Source organism: Cherax quadricarinatus, chromosome 21 (assembly GCF_038502225.1).
Source record: "Cherax quadricarinatus isolate ZL_2023a chromosome 21, ASM3850222v1, whole genome shotgun sequence".
NCBI classification, from domain to species: Eukaryota; Metazoa; Arthropoda; class Malacostraca; order Decapoda; family Parastacidae; genus Cherax; species Cherax quadricarinatus.
In genome coordinates this window covers 14564536-14588174 of record NC_091312.1, presented here as the reverse complement: position 1 = coordinate 14588174, position 23639 = coordinate 14564536, and the positions used below count along the sequence as shown (strand labels likewise).

Here is a 23639-nt window from a genome sequence, read left to right as displayed (position 1 = left end):
GGTGGGTTACTGAAAGCAGTGAAGAGTTTTTACGAGGATAGTGAGGCTCAAGTTAATGTAGGAAAGAGGGAAATTATTTGCCAGTAAAAGTAGGCCTTAGACAAGGATGTGTGATGTCACCGTGGTTGTTTAATATATTTATAGATGGGGTTGTAAGAGAAGTAAATGCGAGGGTCTTGGCAAGAGGCGTGGAGTTAAAAGATAAAGAATCACACATAAAGTGGGAGTTGTCACAGTTGCTCTTTGCTGATGACACTGTGGTCTTGGGAGATTCTGAAGAGAAGTTGCAGAGATTGGTGGATGAATTTGGTAGGGTGTGCAAAAGAAGAAAATTAAAAGTGAATACAGGAAAGAGTAAGGTTATGAGGATAACAAAAAGATTAGGTGATGAAAGATTGGATATCAGATTGGAGGGAGAGAGTATGGAGGAGGTGAATGTATTCAGATATTTGGGAGTGGACGTGTCGGCGGATGGGTCTATGAAAGATGAGGTGAATCATAGAATTGATGAGGGGAAAAGGGTGAGTGGTGCACTTAGGAGTCTGTGGAGACAAAGAACTTTGTCCTTTGAGGCAAAGAGGGGAATGTATGAGAGTATAGTTTTACCAACGCTCTTATATGGGTGTGAAGCATGGGTGATGAATGTTGCAGCGAGGGGAAGGCTGGAGGCAGTGGAGATGTCATGTCTGAGGGCAATGTGTGGTGTGAATATAATGCAGAGAATTCGTAGTTTGGAAGTTAGGAGGAGGTGCGGGATTACCAAAACTGTTGTCCAGAGGGCTGAGGAAGGGTTGTTGAGGTGGTTCGGACATGTAGAGAGAATGGAGCGAAACAGAGTGACTTCAAGAGTGTATCAGTCTGTAGTGGAAGGATGGCGGGGTAGGGGTCGGCCTAGGAAAGATTGGAGGGAGGGGGTAAAGGAGGTTTTGTGTGCGAGGGGCTTGGACTTCCAGCAGGCATGTGTGAGCGTGTTTGATAGGAGTGAATGGAGACAAATGGTTTTTAATACTTGACGTGCTGTTGGAGTGTGAGCAAAGTAACATTTATGAAGGGGTTCAGGGAAACCGGCAGGCCGGACTTGAGTCCTGGAGATGGGAAGTACAGTGCCTGCACTCTGAAGGAGGGGTGTTAATGTTGCAGTTTAAAAACTGTAGTGTAAAGCACCCTTCTGGCAAGACAGTGATGGAGTGAATGATGGTGAAAGTTTTTCTTTTTCGGGCCACCCTGCCTTGGTGGGAATCGGCCAGTGTGATAATAAAAAAATGGTCATTAGATGAGTTACAATGAATACAAGACAATTGAGTATTCTATTCTCTTGTATTCATTGTAACTCATCTAATGACCATATGTATACCTGGAGAGGATTTCGGGGGTCAAATCCTCCTCCATGAGACCTGTGACCAGGGCTTGATCAACCAGGCTGTTACTGCTGGCCGCACGCATCCCGACATACGAACCACAGCCCGGCTGGTCAGGTACTGACTTCAGGTGCCCGTCCAGTGGTAATTTCCCTTATGTAATTTCCCTTATGTACTGTTTATTGCATTATTAATCTAAAGTTAATTTTAAGTTTGTCCGAAAAACTCTGCATATAAAGGGGCTTTTTTGGCACGTACATCCAACTGTTATATTCCTTTGTATAACCATGTATCATGTCAAAATAAATTATTATTATTATTATTATTATTATTATTATTATTATTATTATTATTATTATTAAATCTTGGAGAACTGCATTGCATTCAATTTGAAATACATTGCATGCTAGTGTTTTTTTTATATGTTCCTAACAGTGTTTTATTACATGTAAGCTACATTATCTGTGTACCACATGGAAACAAATAAAAAATTTGAATTTGAATTAGACAAAGAAAGTAACTTATCAGCTAAATAATATGGATCTTAGTCAGACTGAATGGGGAAAGGATTCAGGATTTCTGGTAATCAGAAATTTAACGCCAAGAAAACTGCATAAATATCCCAAGCTAATACAATACAGGTATTTGAATAGGTATAAAGAAAATTTAGCAGTGATGAGGATAAACTAGGCTAAATCTTAATTTTTATTTTTGCCGCTAAGATATTCTTAATAATAATAATATTGTGTTGAAAGCTCTATAGAAATTTAAAACAAGAATCTGTAAGAAAATGTATATTAAACCCGAACAAAGGCAAATTTATTGTTTTCAAATTGTGAGTTAGGTGTTGCGCTGTGAGTGTTGATGTTGTGCAGTATAACAACACTAGTGGCTCCTGCCAGGCACTGACTGATGACATATTTCACACAAATTGCGTTTTCCTGATCATCTTTGAGCGAGTATTTCCCTGCGGTGGTGCAAGATACGACGGAGTGCCACTCCTGTGTGGGAATATTGATCAATTACGAGCAGTCAGTAAGCAGTAGTATAGACAAGACTGGTGAGGAGAGGGAAAGTGAGAGAGAGAGAGAAGGCTCCAGCATCTGCAGAAGTGTTCAGGTGTTGCACAACCTCGACTAACACCAAGTTTACTTGGGCAAACAAACGCCAAGAAGAGAGTGTGATGCATATCTTGGATCTTGCTGAAAGGTCAGTACAAGCTGTCTTGACTCTCGTGTACAAATGTTCATCACTTAACAAGAGTGCCCCTCAGGGAAGGTTCCTTGATGTTGGTGAGGGGCTCTTGATTTAGGAAATTGGATCTGTGCACCAGTTTCCCGAATTAAGCCTGAATACCTTCCACATCCCCCCCCAGGCGCTGTGTAATCCTACGGGCTTAGCGCTTCCCCTTGATTATAATAATAATAATAATTAACAAGAGTGTGAATTACTCCACACTGTTAAGAGTCAACAAGGGAGGGAGGGTGTGTGTGGGGGGATGTTAGTTTAGGTGAGGTTTGTCAGGAAACACAAGTGTTTTCTGATGTGGGTCTTAGTCATATGATGGCTCAAAGCTGGAGCTTTTGGTTATCTGACTGAGGCCTTCCGCTGGCTTACCGGTCCACCCCTTCAAGATAAGATAAGATAAGATTTCGTTCGGATTTTTTAACCCCGGAGAGTTAGCCACCCAGGATAACCCAAGAAAGTCAATGCGTCATCGAGGACTGTCTAACTTATTTCCATTGGGGTCCTTAATCTTGTCCCCCAGGATGCGACCCACACCAGTCGACTAACACCCAGGTACCTATTTGCTGCTAGGTGAACAGGACAACAGGTGTAAGGAAACGTGTCGAAATGTTTCCACCAGCCGGGAATCGAACCCGGGCCCTCCGTGTGTGAAGCGGGAGCTTTAGCCGCCAGGCCACTGGGCCTGGTGGCTAAAGTTATAATTATAACCGTTTCATATTGAATTTGGGGGAAGAGTTATGTATGTATGTTAGGTTAAATGTAAACTGTTGTACCAGAAAAGATATAAAAGCAGAAGGGATTGACATTTCAGTTGTTTGGTACAATTGCTTAAAGGGCATGAAAAGTTCAACTTAGGTGTGATCTACAGTACATACCCCCAAATCTAGATAATGGCAACAGTAAATTTCAGTAAACTTTTGTAGGAGGAAATTGTTAAAGTATCTAGATGGGATATTATTGTGTTACTATATATACAGAACATTAAACTCCAGTATAAACCTTCTGCTCAAACTCTTCCTTGATAGCTACAACAGAAAGCAGTCACAGCACAAGGCACAAAGCACTCTTTGACATCCTTCATGTGTATCTCACACTGCAAAAATGTAATGCACATAAAGAGCCAGAAGATCTGGAATTCATTACCCAAACTAGCAAAAGATCCCCTGCCTGCACTTAGGAGTCTGTGGAGACAAAGAACTTTGTCCTTGGAGGCAAAGAGGGGAATGTATGAGAGTATAGTTTTACCAACGCTTTTATATGGGTGTGAAGCATGGGTGATGAATGTTGCAGCGAGGAGAAGGCTGGAGGCAGTGGAAATGTCATGTCTGAGAGCAATGTGTGGTGTGAATATAATGCAGAGAATTCGTAGTTTGGAAGTTAGGAGGAGGTGCGGGATTACCAAAACTGTTGTCCAGAGGGCTGAGGAAGGGTTGTTGAGGTGGTTTGGACATGTGGAGAGAATGGAGCGAAACAGAATAACTTCAAGAGTGTATCAGTCTGTAGTGGAAGGAAGGCGGGGTAGGGGTCGGCCTAGGAAAGGTTGGAGGGAGGGGGTAAAGGAGGTTTTGTGTGCGAGGGGCTTGGACTTCCAGCAGGCATGCGTGAGCGTGTTTGATAGGAGTGAATGGAGACAAATGGTTTTTAATACTTGATGTGCTGTTGGAGTGTGAGCAAAGTAACATTTATGAAGGGGTTCAGGGAAACCGGCAGGCCGGACTGAGTCCTGGAGATGGGAAGTACAGTGCCTGCACTCTGAAGGAGGGGTGTTAATGTTGCAGTTTAAAAACTGTAGTGTAAAGCACCCTTCTGGCAAGACAGTGATGGAGTGAATGATGGTGAAAGTTTTTCTTTTTCGGGCCACCCTGCCTTGGTGGGAATCGGCCAGTGTGATAATAATAATAATAATAATGCTTCAAAATTGAAATGTTCAAATTTCATTGTTTAAAATACTCAGTTGTACTTCATACTGTAAATTGTTTACTGTGTTATAGCTTAGTTAATCTTAAGCCAACTTTAAGCCTGCCCATAATGCTCTGCATACAAAGGGCTTTTGGCATATACACCCAACTACTATAATTCCTTGTACAACTATGTATCATGTCTTAATAAACTATTATTATTATTATTATTATTATTATTATTATTATTATTATTATTATTATTATTATTATTATTATTATTATTATTCTCAATGCTGCCACATGGTGGCGTGACCCACCACAGAAATTACTGACGCTCCACACTCCACGAAAAAACTTAAGTTTTCAGAACTTTTCGAATTTCAGAATTTCGAATGAAGGGACGTGAACCTGTGCTTGTAACATTGTTATTTGTAACATCGAGATTATTAATATTATAAACCTTTAACATTGTATTATCCCACATTAGTAATAAGATAAAATAATGATTTGATTTGATTTGATTTGATTTGATAACCTGTCTACACTTTAATAGTCTTTAAGTGTTAGGATTAGTCTGCCCGAAATGCCCCACCATGATAGTGGCTTTCTTTGTATCTAACAAATAAAAAATGTAATAATACATTGTAACATTTGGAAAGAGATAAATCTTTGTCTTGTCTTTGTCTTTCAAAATGTATTTTAAGGGGAGATTTCAAGCAAAATATCCAAATCATTTCATGTGATTTAAGCCTAATTCATTCCAAAAAAATGTCCAGTGTTTATTGAGTTTTGCTAGGCGCACATTTTGTGCAAATGGTAAAAATATAAAGTTACTTAACGAAACCTAAAATAACCGAACCTAAAATACCTAACATAACCTAACCTACTCTGCCATTGGTAAATAATGAACTGGTATGTCTTGTTTACATTTACTATGATTGGCTTAGGAATGTTGACTGACTTGATATTAACTGTTGAGTTACCTTAACACTGCATTCAAGACAAAATATAATAATTTTGCTAATACACTATCTCCCAAAATAACAGTTGCATATGAAATGATATATATATCTTATGTTTCTTGATTGTATTTAAAAAAAAAAGCGAGTTTCTCATAAGAATCGAATCTGGAAATTAGCCTTTTTCAGTTCTAGCCAAATTGATTGGAAGAACATGACAAAATCTAAGAAGCAGATCAGGACTGCTTTTTTTAAATTTTTGGCAGACTCAAAGGAAATTTATTTATTTATACTGTATATGTGTACAGTATTATTGTAACTGAGGACGAGTGGTATTGATAAGATAAGATAAGATTTCGTTCGGATTTTTAACCCCGGAGGGTTAGCCACCCAGGATAACCCAAGAAAGTCAGTGCGTCATCGAGGACTGTCTAACTTATTTCCATTGGGGTCCTTAATCTTGTCCCCCAGGATGCGACCCACACCAGTCGACTAATACCCAGGTACCTATTTGCTGCTAGGTGAACAGGACAACAGGTGTAAGGAAACGTGTCGAAATGTTTCCACCCGCCGGGAATCGAACCCGGGCCTTCCGTGTGTGAAGCGGGAGCTTTAGCCACCAGGCCACCGGGCCACCAATAACAACAATAACAACACTGCTCTAGCCAAGGACTCGAACCCATGTTGTACTGGCCTGCCTCATGGTAAGCAAGAACCACACAATGCTTTAAACCACAGGACCACCCAACCCTACAAGAATGGCGCAGCCAGCAGTGCTAGCTGTTGGGCCGCCATCCGAGGGCATACGGAGGTGTGGGAGTTTCTAAGCTAATTTCATTCTCATCCCTGTTTGGTGTACTAGCCTCGCGAGCAGCATTTATATATTATTGTAACCACGAATGAGTGGTATTGATCAATAACAACACTGCGCTAGCCAAGGATTTGAACCCATAGCACTAGATGGCATTGTTTACCACAACAAAGAGGGAGCAGTTGTGGCCACCTCCACCTGTTACATAATGACATATTTTATCCATTCTAGAGTATATATATCAGGTTTTTATGTCATTTGTGTTGTTTATTATTTCATATTTGATGACATGTGATAGATAAATAAGCTGTAGAGTTGATGATAGCGAAATATTCAAGGAGTATTTTGTCCTGTCTCCAGACAGACTCTCGTCGGCCACCACCGCTGCCACATATATAATGACATTTTATTCATTCTAGAGTATATATCAGGTTTCTATGTTATTTATATTGTTTATTTTGTCATATTAGATGAACTGTGATAGATAAGCCGTATAGATGATATTAGCGAAATTATTCAAGAAGTATTTTGTCCGGTCTCCAGACAAACTCTTGTCCACTGCCGACACCGCCCATACCACTACATGAATTACATATTTTATTAATTTTAGAGTAGATATCAGGTTTCTATGTTATTTATATTGTTTATTATGTCATGTTAGATGAAGTGAGATAGATAAATAAGCCGTAGAGTTGATATTAGCGAACATGACTCACTAAATCGTAATGACACGATTGCAAACAAACCATACCACGGGCGGGATTTGAACCCGCGGTCAGAGAGTCTCAAAACTCCAGACCGTTGCTAGCTGGTCCAGTGGCTAACGCGACAGTCTGGAGTTTTGAGACTCTCTGACCGCGGGTTCAAATCCCGCCCGTGGTATGGTTTGTTTGCAATCGTATCATTACGATTTCGTGAGTCATGTTGACGGCAGTGAGGGGACTTGAGCTAGAGTTCGTCATGGCCACGCTAGCTGGAGATTCGTCTGTAAAAACTTGCATTTGTGGTCGCAGTGGTGCCTATGCTAACCTTCCTATGGTGTAGAAATATACCTAGTTGCACGACTCTTATTGTGGCTAGCTGGTCCAGTGGCTAATGCGACAGTCTGGAGTTTTGAGACTCTGACCGCGGGTTCAAATCCCGCCCGTGGTATGGTTTATATTAGCGAAATTATTGAAGTACCGAATTCCACTGGAACGGATTAAATTGCATTTCAATTAATTTAAATGAGGAAAATTGACTTTGCGAACGAGCAAATCCAGTTGCGAGCAAGGTCATGGGATGGATTAAACTTGCAAGTAGAGGTTCCATTGTATATATGTTATAATATGCAGTGGTCCCTCGCTTTTCGTAGTTCTCGGCAATCGTAAATTTCACCAATCATAGGGTTTTTTTCGTATAAACATGGACTCGCTTTTCATAGGTTGACTTGCGAGTCGTAGTTCGTCCGGGACGCGTACCCACGTCGTGAGCCATGGCGGCAGCCAGTCTGGCATTGTTTACCAGTGAGCGAAGGCCCCCTCACGTGCTCCAGCGAAATATTTCATAATATTCCATTTATTTTAGTGCTTGCAAGTACTAAATAAGCTACCATGGCTCCAAAGGAAGCTCCTAGTGCCAAGCCTGTGGTAAAGAAAGTGAGAAATACGATTGAATTTAAGAAAACCATCATTGAACAATATGAAAGTGGTACAAGTGTGGCCGACCTGTCCAGGATGTATAAGAAACCCTACACAACCTTATGTTCCATAGTGGCCAAGAAAAATGAAATCAAGGATGCTGTTGTTGCAAAGGGAGTAACTATGCTGACAAAAATGAGATCACCAGTACTGGAAGAGGTTGAGAAGTTATTATTGTTGTGGATAAATGAGAAACAATTAGCAGGAGATACTCTTATGACTTCGATTATTTGTGAAAAGGCTAGGCAGTTGCATGAAGATTTGGTAAAGAAATTGCCTGCAAATAGTGGTGATGTGAGTGAATTTAAGGCCAGCAAAGGCTGGTTTGAGAGATTTAAGAACCGTACTGGCATACACAGTGTGGTAAGGCATGGTGAGGGTGCCAGTTCGGACCACAAGGCGGCTGAAAAATATGTGCATGAATTCCAGGAGTACATAGAGGCTGAAGGACTGAAACCTGAACAAGTGTTCAGTTGTGATGAAACAGGCCTCTTTTGGAAGAAAATGCCAAAGAGGACCTTCATTACACAAGAGGAAAAGGCAATGCCAGGACACAAGCCTATGAAAGACAGGCTGACGCTAATGTTCTGTGCTAATGCTAGTGGGGATTTCAAAGTGAAGCCATTACTAGTGTACCATTCAGAAAATCCCAGAGTGTTCAGGAAAAACAATGTTATGAAGAGTAAATTGTGTGTTTTGGAAATCTAATAGTAAGGCATGGGTCACGAGGGAAATTTTCGTCGAGTGGTTCAATGAAGTGTTTGGCCCTAGTGTGAAGGAGTATCTCCTGGAAAAGAAATTGGATCTCAAGTGCCTGCTAGTAATGGACAATGCACCTGCTCATCCTCCAAACTTGGATGACCTAATCTTTGAGGAGTTTGGGTTCATCACAGTAAAGTTCTTGCCCCCGAATACCACTCCTCTCCTCCAGCCCATGGACCAGCAGGTCATTGCAAACTTTAAAAAACTCTACACAAAAGCAATGTTTCACAGGTGCTTAACTGTGACCACAGACACTCACTTGACCCTAAGGGAATTTTGGAGAGAACACTTCAGCATCCTCCATTGCATAGCCCTTATAGGTATGGCTTGGGAGTGAGTGACTACCAGGACTTCGAACTCTGCCTGGAGAAAATTGTGGCCAGATTGTGTCGACAAGAGGGATTTTGAAGGGTTTGGGACTGACCCTGGTGAGCCTATGTCTGTTGTAAAATCAATTGTGGCACTGGGGAGTTCCATGGCGTTGGATGTGAGTTTGGAGGATGTGGAAGAATTGGTGGAAGACCACAATGAAGAGCTCACCACTGAGGAGCTGCAAGAGCTTCAGCAGGAAGAGCAACACATCACAGCTCAGAATCTTGCTGCAGAGGAGGAGGAAGACAGATGGAAGAAGGTGCCTTCTTCAGAAATTAAAGAGGTTTTTACTATGTGGGGTAAGATGGAAAGCTTTATGGAGAAACATCACCCTAACAAGGTTGTTGCAAGCCATATTGGCAACATGTACAGTGACAAAGTCTTGGGCCATTTTAGGGAAGTGTTAAAGAGACGCCAGAAACAGAGCTCTCTCCACAGTTATTTTGCGAGACAGGACTCCATTGACTCTCAAGGTGGTCCTAGTGGCATTAAGAAACAGAGAAGACAAGCAACCCCAGAAAAGCAATTGGTACCTGAGGTGTTGATGGAAGGGGATTCCCCTTCCAAACTATAAACAATCCACTCTCTCTCTTCCTCCAGTCTTCCATACACTAAGAAGAATCTCCAATAAAGGTAAGTGTTATGCTGTTAATGCTTCATTCATCATTTCCCATTGTATTGTTTATGTACTACTGTACATGTATATTTCAGGTAAAAAATTATTTTGTTTTAATGCTTCTGGGTGTCAGGAACAGATTAATTGTATTTACATTATTTCTTATGAGGAAAATTGATTCGTAAATTGTAAATTTTGTTTATAGTAACGGCTCCAGGAACGGATTAATTACGAAAAACAAGGGACCACTGTGTGTGTGTATATATATATATATATATATATATATATATATATATATATATATATATATATATATATATATATATATATATATATATATATATGCGCTGGCGCTGGCAAGACGTGTGGCGGGCTAGCTGCGGGATTTTCAATTATAAGTCCGGATCAACGAGGCTGACCAGGTTAAGACTCAACAGGACTTATTGTGAATACTCTGGGAAGATTCCAGTGAAGCGAGAAGACATTTCAAAGCACCGTTTCAAGGTAAATTGTGGAAATGCTGTGCAGTTTGTGAATGTTGGCGAGTGGTGGTGGTAGTGAGGAAGACGGCCAGTGGAGGTGTGGGGGAGTACAAGGCCTACACTGTTTATGAGTACCGGCCAAGATTATCGTACATACAAACCTCGAAAAGCTCTTATAAAAACATGTATATCCAGCACCATGCTTCTAGTTAACGTGGAAATGTTTGTGTCGATGCATGGACTTTTTAAAGGCTTATGTTATGGAAAAACAATGTGAAATTAATGTTAACGAGGGAGTGACCAGTCAGTGCATCCACCCCCACGTCACGGGGGTGGGTGGAAGAGGTGGGATGTGTAACTAGATGGTGAGTGAACACATTGGTTCAGCAGGGCCCATACCCACATTGTTCATAGTGTACATGGGAAACAAATAAAGTTATGTGTAGTGTAAGACAGTGTGAACAATATATAGTGTGCAAGTCCATGTGTATTGTACTCCCCGGGATAACCCCACTCAACCTGCGCCTCCCCCACCTAATTCCCAAGGGAAGTTTTCCCCTTCCCCTCCCGGCCCCTCAAACTCCACCAGGCCACCACGGTCAAGTTCACTACCTCCCACGCACCATACCCACCCAGCATGTCATATTCCACTCCTATTGTCTAGTCTAGCAGATGGATGCCAACCAGGAGGAAGCAAGCAGCCAGGGAAATGGCACGGCTGGCAATACTAGGAGAGGCAAGTGTCGGTCATGCTTACAGCTTCGTTGTCTCAACTCTAATGGTTTCCTCCGCAAACACGGTAGTTGCCCTGGTTCAGGATGTCCTCCTGTGGAAAGTGATGATCCAGAGCCACCTCAGGCACCTGAACCCACTCCAACAGATTTTATCTCATCAGACAATCTCTTGGAAGCAATCAAAGCAACAGGTACGAGGACACTCACACATATTCCCAAAGCAGCCCGTCCACACGCAGCTGGGAAACTTACAGACCTCCTGAAAAAAGTAAACGATGGTTCCACTATCTTAAATGCTCCACCAACCATCAAGGCATGGCACAACCTGCTACTTTTTGGCAATGTCTGCTTAGCTGTGCCGGAAAGAAGGGGAAAGAGGCTAGCCTCAATGATAATTAAATCCTTAAGAGATTTTCCTAGAGTTGATAACCTCATTCACCTTCCCCGTCAACACAAAAAAGGGAGAGGCAGAACCCCCACTCACTCTACTGACAGTGAAAAAGTCAGAGTCCAGGTGAGCAAGAAAATTGAAGAGGGCAACACAGTGGGGGCAATCAGAATTATTACCAGTGAAGATACAGTTGCTCCCAGGGATGCTGACACGGCTGAAGCACTTAGAGGAAAGCACCCTGCCAGGGAAACCAGTGGCACCAACAGTTCCAACACCTCTGTCCCCACTATGGAACCATTGATTGTGGAAGACTCAGACATTTACAAAGCAATAATGTCGTTCCCATCTGGCTCTGCTGGGGGTTACACTGGAATAAGGCCACAGCATTTAAAGGAAATGGTTAATCCAGTTATTGGGGAAATTGCAGAGACACTGCTTTCAGAGATCACAAGGTTCGTCAACAATTCCTTGGCTGGTCTGATTCCTGATGAAATTAGACCTTTCTTTTTTGGTGCAACACTTTGTGCACTTAAAAAGAAGGATGGAGGAATTCGGCCAATTGCAGTAGGCAACACGTTACGCCGCCTCGTATCCAAAGCTGCTGTCCGAAGTATTCGTGCACAGGCAGCCTTGATGCTTCAACCAAACCAGCTTGGCTTTGGGGTCTCTCAAGGAAGTGAAGCAGCGGTTCATGCAACAAGGGCATATATCAACAACCTGCCTGAGGACAATGCAGTGGTAAAATTAGATTTCAAGAATGCGTTCAATCTCCTGAAAAGAGACGTGGTATTAGCAGCAGTACAAGAACATTTCCCTGGTCTCTTCCCTTTTGTTTCAGCTGGGTATAGCAAGGAATCAATGCTTCTCTTTGGAGAGCATGAAATCACATCATCGGAGGGTGTCCAACAAGGAGATCCTCTTGCACCATTTCTCTTCTGTATTGCAGTTAGGGAAATCACAGTCAGACTGACCAGCGAGCTAAACATCTGGTTCCTAGATGATGGCACACTAGCAGGTACAAAGGAGTCCCTCCTACATGACCTTACACAGGTAATGACACGGGGACAGGAAATGGGTCTCATCCTGAATCCATCCAAATGTGAAATCATCTCAGTCAGTCAACAAGTGATAAATGCAGTGAGATCAAAACTACCAGGAGCAGCAGTCATTGCCCCCACAAATAGTGTCTTGCTAGGAGCACCTCTGGGAAGCAATGCCATTGACACAATTCTCAGGAAGAAATTGGAAGAGTTAAGGAGAATGGAACAACGAATAGGCAATCTGGACACCCACGATGCCTTGTACCTTCTCACAAAGTGCTTGAGTCTGCCCAGGTTGACATATTTCCTAAGATGTGCACCTTCATATGATAACCCTATACTGCACGAATATGACAGTATTCTGAGGCAGATTTTTACGAAAGTACTTAACCTTACTCTAGAAGACGGGCAGTGGAACCAAGCTACACTTCCAGTCAGACTAGGAGGCATTGGTGTCCGCAAGTCATCACAGATTGCGTTACCTGCTTTTCTGTCCTCGTGTATTGCATCCAGAGAGCTTGTAGCAGCGATTCTCCCTGAACATCTTAGGGACAAGATTGGAGCCCAGGACCAAAAATTCATTGACGGAGCAATGATCTGGGATAATCTAACGGGCTCAGAAACCAGACCTGCTCCCCCCAACAACTACAAACAATCGCACTGGGATGGTCCAATAGTGGAAAATATAGCCTCAACGATGCTTCAGAGTGTGTCAGGGAAGGATAGAGCCCGCCTCCTGGCAGTGAGAGCCCCTCATGCTGGGGACTTTCTGTTGGCTGTTCCCAACTCCAGCCTTGGCACACGCCTCGACCCACAGACCATCCGCATCGGTGTTGCCCTTCGACTTGCCGCCCCTATTCTCGCCGAACACAGGTGTATTTGTGGCAGTGAAGCAGCAGACCGATTCGGGTACCATGGTCTTGTGTGCCGTAAATCCGAGGGAAAGATTGCAAGACATGAGGAGGTTAATAACATTATCAAGAGGAGCCTCACAACAGCTGGATGCCCAGCAGTAAGGGAGCCACCCCAACTATGCAGATCTGATGGCAGCCAGAAGCGTCCAGATGGTATCACCCTTCAAGCCTGGACAGATGGGAAGCAGGTGGTGTGGGACTATACATGTGCATCTACCTTGGCTGATACCTATCTCCAATACACCAGGGAGGAAGGAGGGGCAGCTGCCAGCTTTAGGGAGTCCCAAAAGTCTAGAAAATATGGAGAACTTGCCCATCATTATATGTTTGTTCCCATAGGCTCAGAGACCCTTGGCTCATGGGGAAAGAGTGCATCTAATTTCCTTAAGGAGTTGGGAAAAAGACTCATCAGGGTAACTAGGGATCCCAGGGCAGCTAGTTTTCTGTTCCAGCGGCTCAGTGCGGCTGTTCAAAGGGGTAATGCATGCTGCATTTTGGGCACACGCCCCAGCTCTGAGGAGCTGGATGAGATTTTCGCCTTATAATCGGTGATACACACGTAACAACATGTACCGTATATGCCACCTTTATATCAACAATGTATCTCTTAAATCTTCTGTGCCATATTATGTAATAAAATATTCCTATTGGTAAAAAAAAAAAAAAAAATAGTTCAAAAGATGGGGTGGTAGGGGAAGTGGAATATTCAAATGGCTTCAGGAAGAAATCCAAATATTCTTCCTTGAAGCCTTTTTATCCACTTCTCCGAGGCTATGGGTCCCACAATTTACACCAGAGGTGGACCCCATTATATATATATATATATATATATATATATATATATACAGTGGACCCCCGGTTAACGATTTTAATCCGTGCAAGAGGGCTCAGCGTTATGCGAAATAATCGTTATGCGAATGAATTTTCCCCATAAGAAATAATGGAAATAAAATTAATCCGTGCAAGACGCCCAAAAGTATGAAAAAAATTTTTTTTTACCACATGAAATGTTAATTTTAATACACACAAACTGAAAAAGGCATGCACAATTAAATGACACTTACTTTTATTGAAGATCTGGTGATGATTGATGGGATGGGAGGAGGGGAGAGCATTATCTTCTTACTGTTTAGAAGGGGAATCCCCTTCCATTAGGACTTGAGGTAGTAAGTCCTTTTCTGGGGTTACTTCCCTTCTTTTTTTAATGCCACTAGGGCCAGCTTCAGAGTCACTGGACTTCTTTCGCACAAGATATCTGTCCATAGTGGCCTGTACCTCTCGTTCCTTTATGACTTGCCTAAAGTGTTTCACAACATTGTCAGTGTAATAATCACCAGCACGGCTTGCAATAGCTGTGTGAGGGTGATTTTCATCCATGAAGGTTTGCACTTCAAGCCACTTAGCACAGATTTCCTTTATCTTTGTAGTAGGCAACTTCTTCAATTTCTCTCTCCCCTCCTCTGAACCAGTTTCCCCAGGTCTGGCCTCTTGCTCTTGAAGTTGATCTATCAGCTCATCAGTGGTTAGTTCTTCATTGTCCTCCTCCACCAACTCTTCCACATCCTCCCCACTAACCTCCAACCCCAAGGACTTTCCCAATGCCACAATGGATTCCTCAACTGGCACAGGATTCTCAGGGTTAGCCTCAAACCCTTCAAAATCCCTTTTGTCTACACATTCTGGCCACAGTTTCTTCCAAGCAGAGTTCAAGGTCCTCTTAGTCACTTCCTCCCAAGCCTTACCTATAAGGTTTACACAATTGAGGATATTAAAGTGATCTCTCCAAAACTCTCTTAGAGTCAGTTGAGTTTCTGAGGTCACTACAAAGCACCTTTCAAACAGAGCTTTTGTGTACAGTTTCTTGAAGTTGGAAATAACCTGCTGGTCCATGGGCTGCAGGAGAGGAGTGGTATTAGGAGGCAAAAACTTCACCTTAATGAAGCTCATGTCCCCATAAAGTCGCTCTGCCACGTCTGTAGGATGACCAGGGGCATTGTCTAACACCAGGAGGCACTTAAGTTCTAATTTCTTTTCAGTTAGGTAATCTTTCACATTGGGGGCAAATGCATGGTGTAACCAGTTATAGAAAAATTCCCTAGTGACCCATGCCTTACTGTTTGCCCTCCACAGCACACACAAATTATCCTTGAGGACATTCTTTTGCCTGAACGCTCTGGGAGTTTCAGAGTGATACACTAATAAAGGCTTCACTTTGCAATCACCACTAGCATTGGCACACATCAACAAAGTAAGCCTGTCTTTCATAGGCTTATGTCCTGGGAGTGCCTTTTCCTCCTGAGTAATGTAGGTCCTGCTTGGCATTTTCTTCCAGAACAGGCCTGTTTCATCACAATTAAACACTTGTTCAGGTTTCAGTCCTTCAGTTTCTATGTACTCCTTGAATTCCTGCACATATTTTTCAGCCGCTTTGTGGTCCGAACTGGCAGCCTCACCATGCCTTATCACACTATGGATGCCACTACGCTTCTTAAATCTCTCAAACCAACCTTTGCTGGCCTTAAATTCACTCACATCATCACTAGTTGCAGGCATTTTTTTAATTAAATCCTCATGCAACTTCTTAGCCTTTTCACATATGATCGCTTGAGAGACGCTATCTCCTGCTATCTGTTTTTCATTTATCCACACCAATAAGAGTCTCTCAACATCTTCCATCACTTGCGATCTTTGTTTCGAAAACACAGTTGAACCTTTGGCAAGAACAGCTTCCTTGATTGTCTTTCTGGTGCCCACAATAGTAGCGATGGTTGATTGGGGTTTCTTGTACAGCTTGACTAGGTCGGCTATACGCACTCCACTTTCATACTTATCAATTATCTCTTTCTTCATTTCTATAGTAATTCTTACCCTTTGAGGTGTAGGGTTGGCACTAGAAGCTTTCTTGGGGCCCATGGTCACTTATTTTCCAGAAACAGCACCGAAAATACTGTAATAATACGAAATATTCCGAGTGTATGCTTGGATGTTACCGCGGAGGCTGGCTGGTAAACAATGGGACGGCTGGCACATGTGAGGCTGGCTGAGGGCGCACATTGGACGCGTCTCGGACGAAAATCGGTAAGCGGGTTTTTAATCGGTATGCGCGGCAAAAATTTTGCGATAAAAGTAATCGTTATGCGGAAAAATCGCTATGTGATGCCATCGTTATGCGGGGGTCCACTGTATATATATATATATATATATACATGTATATATATATATATATATATATGTATATATATATACAGTGGACCCCCGCATAACGATGGCATCACATAGCGATTATTTCGCATACCGCTTACTTTAATTGCAAAAATTTTGCCTCACATACCGCTTAAAAACCCGCTTACCGATTTTCGTCCGAGACGCGTCCAATGTGCGGCCTGAGCCACGCTCACATGTTCCGCCGGTGGCATTGTTTACCAGCCAGCCTCCGCGGTAACATCCAAGCATACAATCGGAATATTTCGTATTATTACAGTGTTTTCGGTGCTTTTTCTGGAAAATAAGTGACCATGGGCCCCAAGAAAGCTTCTAGTGCGAACCCTACAGCAATAAGGGTGAGAATTACAATAGAGATGAAGAAAAAGATCATTGATAAGTATGAAAGTGGAGTGCATGTCTCCGAGCTGGCCAGGTTGTATAATAAACCCCAATCAACCATCGCTACTATTGGTGGTACAGCTGCTGCTGCTGCTGCACTGTCAGCTGCTGCTGCTGCTGCACTGTCAGTTGCTGCTGCTGCTGCACTGTCAGCTGCTGCTGCTGCTGTAGCACCGTTGTTGGTGTGGCTTATTGAGAATACCAAGAAACAATTAACCCCAGAGGATTTGCCACCCAGGATAACCCAAAAAAGTCAGTGTCATCGAAGACTGTCTAACTTATTTCCATTGGGGTCCTTAATCTTGTCTCCCAGGATGCATCCCACGCAAGTCGACTAACACCCAGGTGAACAGGGAAAAATGCCTGGAACTAGTGCTCATATTGGTGAATTTAAAGCCAGCAAAGGTTGGTTTGAGAGATTTAAGAATCGTAGTGGCATACACAGTGTGATAAGGCCTGTTCTGGAAGAAAATGCCAAACAGGACCTACAGTACTCAGGAGGAAAAGGCACTCCCAGGACACAGTGTCTCATCAGTCATTGCTGCATCTTCAATAAAGGTAAGTGTCATTTATTCTTCATTTAGTAGACTAGTACATGCACAATATATACTGTGCATGTACTACTCTACTATTGTGCATGTATCCTTCTCTTTGTGTGTGGGAAAATGTATATTTCATGTGGTAAAATTTTTTTTTTCATACTTTTGGGTGTCTTGCACGGATTAATTTTATTTCCATTATTTCTTATGGGGAAAATTCATTCACATAACGATTATTTCGCATAACAATTACCCCTCTTGCACGGATTAAAATCGTTAACCGGGGGTCCACTGTATATATATATTATATATATATATATTATATATATATATATATATATATATATATTATATATATATATATATATTATATATATATATATATATATATACAGTGGACCCCCGGTTAACGATTTTAATCCGTGCAAGAGGGCTCATCGTTATGCGAAATAATCGTTATGCGAATGAATTTTCCCCATAAGAAATAATGGAAATAAAATTAATCCGTGCAAGACGCCCAAAAGTATGAAAAAATTTTTTTTTTACCACATGAAATGTTAATTTTAATACACACAAACTGAAAAAGGCATGCACAATTAAATGACACTTACTTTTATTGAAGATCTGGTGATGATTGATGGGATGGGAGGAGGGGAGAGCATTATCTTCTTACTGTTTAGAAGGGGAATCCCCTTCCATTACGACTTGAGGTAGCAAGTCCTTTTCCGGGGTTACTTCCCTTCTTCTTTTAATGCCACTAGGACCAGCTTGAGAGTCACTGGACCTCTGTCGCACAACAAATCTGTCCATAGAGCTCTGTACCTCCCGTTCCTTTACGATTTGTCTAAAATGGGCCACAACATTGTCATTGAAATAGTCACCAGCACGGCTTGCAACAGCTGTGTCAGGGTGATTTTCATCTATAAAGGTTTGCAGTTCAACCCACTGTGCACACATTTCCTTAATCTTTGAAGTAGGCACAATGGATTCCACAACTGGCATAGGCTTCTCAGGGTTAGCCCCAAACCCTTCAAAATCTTTCTTAATTTCCATACTAATTCTCACCCTTTTTACCACAGGGTTGGCACTAGAAGCTTTCTTGGGGCCCATGGTCACTTATTTTCCAGAAACAGCACCGAAAACACTGTAATAATACGAAATATTCCGAGTGTATGCTTGGATGTTACCGCGGAGGCTGGCTGGTAAACAATGGGACGGCCGGCACATGTGAGGCTGGCTGAGGGCACATTGGACGCGTCTCGGACGAAAATCGGTAAGCGGGTTTTTAATCGGTATGCGCGGCAAAAATTTTGCGATAAAAGTAATCGGTATGCGGAAAAATCGCTATGTGATGCCATCGTTATGTGGGGGTCCACTGTATATATATATATATATATATATATATATATACAGTGGACCCTCGAACAGCGATGGCATCGATTAACGATAAATCTGACTAGCGATACATTTTATCGCAAAAATTTTGCCTCGATTAGCGCTAAAAAACTCGACCAACACTATTCCTTCCGTCTGAGACGTGTCCACTTCTGGCCAGTGTTTACAAGCCAGCCAGCCACCGCGGTCGCTTCCAAGCATACAATCGGAACATTTCATATTATCACAGCCTTTTTAGTGACTGCACCTGCAAAATAAGTCACCATGGGCCCCAAGAAAGCTTCTAGTGCCAACCCTACAGCAAAAAGGGTGAGAATTACTATGGATATGAAGAAAGAGATCATTGCTAAGTATGAAAGTGGAGTGCATGTCTCCGAGCTGGCCAGGCTGTACACAAAACCCCAATCAACCATCGCTACTATTGTGGCCAAGAAAACGGCAATCAAGGACGCTGTTCTTGCCAAAGGTGCAACTATGTTTTCGAAACTGAGATCGCAAGTGATAGAAGATGTTGAGAGACTTATTGGTATGGATAAACGAAAAACAGATAGCAGGAGATAGCATCTCAAGCGATCATATGTGAAAAGGCTAGGAAGTTGCATGACGATTTAATTAGAAAAATGCCAGCAACTAGTGGTGATGTGAGTGAATTTAAGGCCAGCAAAGGTTGGTTTGAGAGATTTAAGAATTGTAGTGGCATACATAGTGTGATAAGGCATGGTGAGGCTGCCAGTTTGGACCAAAAAGCAGCTGAAAAATATGTGCAGGAATTCAAGGAGTACATAGACAGTGAAGGACTGAAACCTGAACAAGTGTTTAATGGTGACACTGACAATGTTGTGAAACACGTTAGGAATGTCATAAAGGAACGGGAGGTACAGGCCTCTATGGGCAGATATGTTGTGCGACAGAGGACCAGTGACTCAAGCTGGTCCTAGTGGCATTAAAAGAAGGGAAGTAACCCCGAAAAAGGACTTGCCACCTCAAGTCCTAATGGAAGGGGATTCCCCTTCTAAACACTAAGACCATCAACACACTTCCCTCTTCCCATCCCATCAATCATCACCAGATCTTCAATAAAGGTAAGTGTCATGTAACTGTGCATGTCTTCTTCAGTTTGTGTGCATTAAAATTAATATTTCATGTGTTAAAATTTTTTTTTTTCAATACTTTTGGGTGTCTTGCACGGATTAATTTGATTTCCATTATTTCTTATGGGGAAAATTAACTTGACTAACGATTATTTTGACTAATGATGAGTTCTCAGGAACGGATTAATAGCGTTAGTCGAGGGTCCACTGTATATATATATATACAGTGGACCCCCGCATAACGATGGCATCACATAGCGATTATTTCGCATACCGCTTACTTTAATTGCAAAAATTTTGCCTCACATACCGCTTAAAAACCCGCTTACCGATTTTCCTCCGAGACGCGTCCAATGTGCGGCCTGAGCCACGCTCACATGTTCCGCCGGTGGCATTGTTTACCAGCCAGCCTCCGCGGTAACATCCAAGCATACAATCGGAATATTTCGTATTATTACAGTGTTTTCGGTGCTTTTTCTGGAAAATAAGTGACCATGGGCCCCAAGAAAGCTTCTAGTGCCAACCCTACAGCAATAAGGGTGAGAATTACAATAGAGAAGAAGAAAAAGATCATTGATAAGTATCGCTACTATTGGTGGTACAGCTGCTGCTGCTGCTGCTGCTGCACTGTCAGCTGCTGCTGCTGCTGTAGCATCGTCTGCTGCTGCTGCTGCTGTAGCATCGTCTGCTGCTGCTGTAGCATTGTCTGCTGCTGCTGCTGCTGCTGCTGTAGCATCGTCTGCTGCTGCTGCTGCTGTAGCATCGTCTGCTGCTGCTGTAGCATTGTCTGCTGCTGCTGCTGCTGCTGTAGCATCGTCTGGTGCTGCTGTAGCATTGTCTGCTGCTGCTGCTGCTGCTGCTGTAGCATCGTCTGCTGCTGCTGTAGCATCGTCTGCTGCAGCTGTAGCATTGTCTGCTGCTGCTGCTGCTGCTGTAGCATCGTCTGCTGCTGCTGCTGCTGTAGCATCGTCTGCTGCTGCTGTAGCATTGTTGCTGCTGTACCACCGTCTGTTGCTGCTGTACCACCGTCAGCTGCTGCTGCTGCTGTAGCACCGTTGTTGGTGTGGCTTATTGAGAATACCAAGAAACAATTAACCCCAGAGGATTTGCCACCCAGGATAACCCAAAAAAGTCAGTGTCATTGAAGACTGTCTAACTTATTTCCATTGGGGTCCTTAATCTTGTCTCCCAGGATGCAACCCACACCAGTCGACTAACACCCAGGTGAACAGGGAAAAATGCCTGGAACTAGTGCTCATATTGGTGAATTTAAAGCCAGCAAAGGTTGGTTTGAGAGATTTAAGAATCGTAGTGGCATACACAGTGTGATAAGGCCTGTTCTGGAAGAAAATGCCAAACAGGACCTACAGTACTCAGGAGGAAAAGGCACTCCCAGGACACAGTGTCTCATCAGTCATTGCTGCATCTTCAATAAAGGTAAGTGTCATTTATTCTTCATTTAGTAGAGTAGTACATGCACAATATATACTGTGCATGTACTACTCTACTATTGTGCATGTATCCTTCTCTTTGTGTGTGGGAAAATGTATATTTCATGTGGTAAAATTTTTTTTTTCATACTTTTGGGTGTCTTGCACGGATTAATTTTATTTCCATTATTTCTTATGGGGAAAATTCATTCACATAACGATTATTTCGCATAACAATTACCCCTCTTGCACGGATTAAAATCGTTAACCGGGGGTCCACTGTAGTATATACAGTGGACCCCCGGTTAACGATATTTTTTCATTCCAGAAGTATGTTCAGGTGCCAGTACTGACCGAATTTGTTCCCATAAGGAATATTGTGAAGTAGATTAGTCCATTTCAGACCCCCAAACATACACGTACAAACGCACTTACATAAATACACTTACATAATTGGTCGCATTGGGAGGTGATCGTTAAGCGGGGGTCCACTGTATATATATATATATATATATATATATATATATATATATATATATATATATATACAGTATATATATACACACACATATACACACATATACAGTGGACCCTCGCCTAACGATGGCATCGCATAACGTTAAATCCGCCTAGCGATACATTTTAACGCAAAAAATTTTGCCTCGCCTAGCGCTAAAAAACTTGCTCAACACGATTCGTCCAAGACGTGTCTACGTGCGCCCTGAGCCAGCCTCACTTGTTTCATGGGTGGCAGTGTTTACAAGCCAGCTTCCGCGGTCACATCCAAGCATACAATCGGAACATTTCATATTATCACAGCGTTTTTAGTGATTTCACCTGCAAAATAAGTGACCATGGGCCCCAAGAAAGCTTCTAGTGCCAACCCTGTGGTAAAAAGGGTGAGAAATACTATCGTACCACAGTCAGCTGTTGCTGCACCACAGCTGCTGCTGCACCACAGTCAGCTGCTGCACCTCGGTCAGCTGTTGCTGCACTACAGTCAGCTGCTGCTGCACCACAGCTGCTGCTGCACCATGGTCAGCTGTTGCTGCACCACAGTCAGCTGTTGCTGTTGCTGCACCACCATCAGCTGTATTACTCGAAGATGTGGAGAGTGTGTTGTTGGTATGGCTTAACATGAAACAATTACCGAGAAACGATTAACCCCAGAGGGTTAGCCACCCAGGATAACCCAAGAAAGTCAGTGCATCATCGAGGACTGTCTAACTTATTTCCATTGGGGTCCTTAATCTTGTCCCCCAGGATGCGACCCACAACAGTTGACTAACACCCAGGTGAACAGGAAAAAATGCCTGGAACTAGTGCTCATATTGGTGAGGTTTGTGGGGAGGATGTGGAAGAGTTGGTGGAGGAGGACAATGACGAACTAAACGCGGATGAGCTGCTAGATCATCTTCAACAGCAAGAGGCCAGACCTGAGGAAACTGCTTCGGAGGAGGGGAGAGAGAAATTGAAGAAGTTGCCTACTTCAAAGATTAAGGAAATGTGTGCAATGTGGCTTGAAGTGCAAACCTTTTTTGATGAAAATCACCCTGACACAGCTATTGCAAGCCGTGCTGGTGACTATTACACTAACAATGTTGTGAACCACTTTAGGAAAGTCATAAAGGAACGAGAGATACAGGCCTCTATGGACAGATATATTGTGCGACAGAGGTCCAGTGACTCGAGCTGGTCCTAGTGGCATTAAAAGAAGAAGGGAAGTAACCCCGGAAAAGGACTTGACACCTCAAGTCCTAATGGAAGGGGATTCCCCTTCTAAACACTAAGACCATCCACACTCTCACCTCCTCCCATCCCATCAGTCATCACCAGATCTTCAATAAAGGTAAGTGTCATGTATTGTACATCTCTTCTTCAGTTTGTGTGTATTAAAATTAATATTTCATGTGGTAAAAAATTTTTTTTTTTTTATACTTTGGGGTGTCTTACACAGATTAATTTGATTTCCATTATTTCTTATGGGGAAAATTAATTCGCCTAACGATAATTTCTCCTAACATTGAGCTCTCAGGAATGGATTAATATCGTTAGGTGAGGGTCCACTGCACACTAGCTGAGGTGGCAAGAAGGGCCCACTCAAGTAAAGCGAAGTTACTGGTCATGGGTGACTTCAATCACAGGGAGATTGATTGGGAAAACCTGGAGCCACATGGGGGTCCCAAAACATGGAGAGCCAAGATGATGGATGTGGTGCTGGCAAATCTCATGCACCAACATGTTTGGGATACTACCAGAGAGAGAGGGGAGGATGAACCAGCAAGACTGGACCTCATGTTCACCCTGAGTAGCT

General features: G+C 42.7%; 1 protein-coding gene across 6 annotated transcripts in view; it reads left to right on the top strand.

Annotated features, from left to right (window-relative positions):
* The first annotated feature begins 2211 nt into the window (after window positions 1-2211).
* GTPBP1 (GTP-binding protein 1) overlaps window positions 2212-23639 on the top strand; it is a 144038-nt gene continuing 122610 nt past the window's right edge. For 5 of the 6 annotated variants that reach the window (XR_011392264.1, XM_070087239.1, XM_070087237.1 and 2 more), the window contains exon 1: window positions 2212-2567. The gene's annotated coding sequence lies outside the window, so the exon portion shown is untranslated. The remainder of the gene's footprint in view (window positions 2568-23639) is intronic. The other variant, XM_070087236.1, reaches the window with a different exon arrangement.